Source organism: Mus pahari, chromosome 22 (assembly GCF_900095145.1).
Source record: "Mus pahari chromosome 22, PAHARI_EIJ_v1.1, whole genome shotgun sequence".
NCBI lineage: Eukaryota > Metazoa > Chordata > Mammalia > Rodentia > Muridae > Mus > Mus pahari.
This window is the reverse complement of record NC_034611.1, coordinates 24,646,319-24,651,026: the sequence shown is the minus strand read 5'-3', so window position 1 is coordinate 24,651,026 and position 4,708 is coordinate 24,646,319. Positions and strand designations below refer to the sequence as shown.

Genomic DNA, 4,708 nt, shown 5'->3' with positions numbered 1-4,708 from the left:
AGAGAGACAGAGGCAGAGAAAGAGACTGGCAGACACAGAGAGACAGAGGAGAGAGAAAATTGAAGTGTATGGTTTTGTCTTTGATTCTGGATGTATTCTTCTTTTGGAGGTGTGCAATTTGATTGTGGAGACCTGATCAACAGCCATGACATTGGTGATAAAGTAGCGGACCGAGCCAGTAGTTTTAAAATATTGATCTGTTCAGCTTCACAACTTCCTGTGAAAATCTATTGCTTAATGAATTTTACAGATTTGAAACTTAGTTTTCTTTCTTTTTTTAAAGAAGCCTACTGTCTTTACATACTATTTTAAAAAGATATTTCTTTTATATGGAAATGTCAGAAGCTTATTTGTGGTTCAAAAAGCAAAACAACACAATGACGTCTACAAAAACCCCAAACTTGTCTCACTGCTCTTTTGTATGACGGTTGGGTTTTGTTTAGACAAGGGTTCTTCACTCAAATGCCTCAGGTCACTGAAGGTCCCTTAAATGGGGGAGGCCATGGAAGAGGAAGGACATACAGTCTGTATGACCAGAGGTTGGGTAGGCAGCAAAACTTACCTCAGGTGGGCGTGGCTCAGGGTTGCACTTACTCAAGTAGTCTTGGCATGAATTCTGAGTTTTCTGTGAATTTTCCCCAACATCTTAATGTTAATTCAAGGTTTCAAGACTTTGAACTAGCTTCATAATACACATTTAGCTTAAAAATATCACTAATTTAGGCTAACAAACTATCTTTAAATCATTTAGGTATGACTCTTATCTGTGTTTTTTAATCCCTCCTGAAAAAGACAAAGACAATATTCTTTCAGACTTTCCATTTTGAGGATAAATGTGATCACCCCTAGTGTACGCCCTAATATGATGTGGGAGGCTGATGAGTAAAGGGACGGAAGGGGGTGAGAGCCAATTTCCTCAGGCATATTTAGAACTCAACACGTAATCAGTTGGCATTTCCAAAATAGGAAGATTTTAGAAAGTTTTTTTTTAAAAGTTCAGGTCACTGAAGGTCTTCAAAGAAATCAGTGCTGGTGAGAAAGGTATTCTTTCCAGCTAACAAAACGACAAAAAGCCCAATTCACCTCTCTATAAGCCATGTGTAGCAAAACCACAGAGCGTGATTTGAAGGCCATTCAAGGCCCATTTCCGTTGCATCCGCCATTTCTAGTGGGGAAGCCGCCAGGTGCAGCGTTGGGTTATTCAGATATCGCCTTGTGGGATGAGGCATGCTCACAACCTGGTCCTGTGAGATCTGGTCATGTTCGTGAGTCTTAATAGACAACTTGTGAATAGTCAAAGCGATGGCTTGAGTTTATGCTCACACATACATGTGCTGTCAGATGTCAGACGATGGTGTCAATTAAAATAGCAAGTCGGAGTCTTACCTTTCAGTGGCAGGAAAGGAATTCATAAGATTATTATCAGTCATATTGCATGAACTTACTAAGACAGGTAACGATGCTTCATTAATACAGTGGGGCTTCTGTTATCAAGTATAATATCTTTACCTTTGTATGCTTCCTCTGCCTGTGAGGAGGCTGATCAAATGCTTTCAAATATATGTAAGTGTTCTTATTTAAATACTTAATTTTCTTTCACAAACCTTCAGATTCCTGCACAGATTAACCACAAATAAATAAGAGTTCACAGCAGAGCCTTTGGAAGATTGCAGCACTTTTTTTCCCCATTATCCCCATAGTGACAACTTTCCCAGCCCACTTGCATACATTTCCTGATTCATCATCGTAATGGAGTGGCTGTGGAGGCGGGTGGAAGTCTTAAGCAAACCTGCCGGTAATGGAGAAAAAGATGATTATAGGTTGCTTATGTTATTATTTCATGGCAAAAAGATACACAGCGAGAGAAAACAGTGTTGTCAATGTGACGATTCAGTTATGACAAAGATGAGACATAACCAGATTTGCAAAACTTGACCTTTGGTGATGATTTCTCCTGATTATTAATTAAGATCGTACTCGCCCAGTAGATTTTAAAGATACTTAAAACTAATAGAAGAGAAAAAAAATATTCAAGATTAGAGATAATAACCGAGTACAGGAGAGACTGAAGCCAGACACACCTTGGATTTGAGTCAAGTCTCCACTCCTTATGATTATTTATTACACATTTATTATTTTAAAAAATTTTTGTCTATGCATCTGTGTGAATGTATGCCATATGTTAGGGCTGCTTCATATCATGAAGAAGGAGTCAGATTGCCTGGAGCTGGCCTTACAGGTAGTTAGGAACTGAATGATGGAATCTCTCCGGCTTCCTGACTATTTTCAAAAAAGAGGTTATTCGGCCTTTTAGAGTTTCAGTTTCTTAGTGTGCAAATGAATGCGACAACAGAATTCGCATTGTGTCGGTTATCTACAGGCAGCATGGTCAGGTACCACATACCTTGCTGTTTACTGTTATTTTCTTCTTGTTTTTGTCCTGACTGTATTCTTTTTTTTTTCAAATTGAGACCAGGTAGCCTTAGACTTGCTATGCATTTGAAGATGACCCTGAACGTTTCATCCCGAGCCTGTATGTCTGTGGTACTGCAGTTACAAGCATGCCCTACCAAACCTACTTTTCTTTATACTGCTGGCCATTGAATCCAGGCTTTATGCTCGCTGTGCAGTACTCGGGCAATTAGCTACATCCCCACCAATAAACTTTTTTTTTTTTTTTGTAACTAAGAAGCTCTTGCACCACGAGAAACAATGTCTTGTATAAATTCAGTTGGACAGATTTTTTTTTTTTTTTTAAGTCTTTGTTCACAATCCTAATCGTTTCTTTGGGAGTGATTTGTAGATACCGTGGATCTCTGAGGACAGCTATGTAGCATACAGAAAAACTCTAGCAGCTAATGATAGATCTAGAATTTTGGTCTTGCAACCGTGACCTGTCTTTTGGGGGGAAATGTCATATCCTTCCCTGGTGTATTAATGAAGCCTGAGAAGAACTTAGAGGTAACCAGAGGCAGTGTGTCGGGCTGTTTTAGAAGTGGGCTCCAGGGTTCGCCAGCTTAGGTCTGAATTTGATCCTGCAGCTGTGTTAATGTTCATAATGTCTTTGAGCCTCTGCTATGCTGTGAGGCAAAAGTAATACCTGTTGCACATGGCTGTGGTGATCACATGGCTTGGTATATAATCCTGGCCCATCATAGTAACCACTAAATGAGTGTTGATTGTTAACTCTGTGTTTTGTTCCACACTTGACGTTTGCTTTTATAATCAAAATGTTTGAGAATAACAGTACTTTTTACGAGTAATTAATTTTTAAGCTGTAGATATAAAACTAAGCAAAAAGAAGTATGTTTAAGTTAATTTGAATTATTTAACCTTCACTTTAAGTTATCAAGAACATTTTACCTGCTCTAATTTTTTTTTTTTTTTTGGCATAAAAAAGGCATTTGATAAACTCTATAAAGAGTTTAAAAATAATTGTTGTCTTGGGGTTTTTTTATTGTTGTGAAGACACACTGTGACCACAAAACTCTTATAAAGGAAAACATTTATTGGGGCTGGCTTGTAGTTCAGATGTGTAGCTCAAAGCCCCAGTGACACACCCTCCAATAAGGCTGCACCTACTAAAACAAGAACATACCTCCTAGTAGAGCCAGTCCCTATCAGCTTCTGGGACCATTTTCATTCAAACTAGCACAGTTGTTTTCAGTAATTCAAAGACCAAATGAAGTTTTCATCTAAATTATCCTTTTGTTAATAGATTGTGTTATGTGGCCCACTTCGGCCTTGAACTTGTGATCCTCCTGCCTCAACCCCGCGAGTCACAGGTATGTGCCACTCGCCTGGCTCAAATATGTTTTTGTTTTTGTTTTTGTTTTTGTTTTGTTTTGGTCTCAGACAGGGTTTCTCTGTGTGCCCTTGGCTATCCTAGAGCTAATGTTGTAGTCCAGGCTGGCCTTGAACTCACAGAGATCTGCCTGTCTCTGCCTCCCAAGTGAATGCTGGAATTAAAGGCATGCACCTCCACTACCTAGATCAAATATTCTTTTAAAAACCAAAAAAACAAAAAAAGCTGTTTGTGAGTTGAGAGAGTTGAGAGTTGAGAAAGAGTATCTCAAATAACCCATGTTGGCCTCAACCTTGCTATGTGTCTGAGGGTGACCTAGCATGTCTGAACCTCTGCTGCATACACACTACTCTCCCAACTGTATTATCATTATTACTAATATTATTTTATGGTTTTTTTTGAGACAGGGTTTCTCTGTGTAGCCCTGGCTGTCCTGGAAACTTAACTCTGTAGAGCCAGGCTGACCTCGAACTCTAATCTACTTCTGCCTCCTGCTGGGATCAAAGGTGTACACCACCATTGCCCCACAAGCTGTATCAGTCTTTATACTTGAATGTAAACATAACACCTGCAAATGATAATGCTGCCACTTATACAGCGTTCTTACACAGCGTTCTGTGCACCGTGCACTGCTTCCTCGGGTTAAGTATTACCGTAGTTATTTTCCTTACAACAACGTGTGAAATCCTTTCTTTAAAACTTATTTTATTAGATATTTTCTTCATTGACATTTCAAATGCTATCCTGAATGTCCCCTAAACCCTCCCCCTACCCTGCTCCCCTGCTCCCCTGCTCACCACTCCCACTTCTTGGCCCTGATGTTCCCCTGTATGGGGCATATAAAGTTTGCAAGACCAAGGGGCCTCTCTTCCCAACAATGGCTGACTAGGCCATCTTCTGCTA

General features: G+C 39.6%; 1 protein-coding gene across 1 annotated transcript in view; it reads left to right on the top strand.

The window, feature by feature from the left end:
* Decr1 (2,4-dienoyl-CoA reductase 1) overlaps positions 1-4,708 on the top strand; it is a 26,893-nt gene that overhangs the window by 7,412 nt on the left and 14,773 nt on the right. The window lies entirely within an intron of this gene.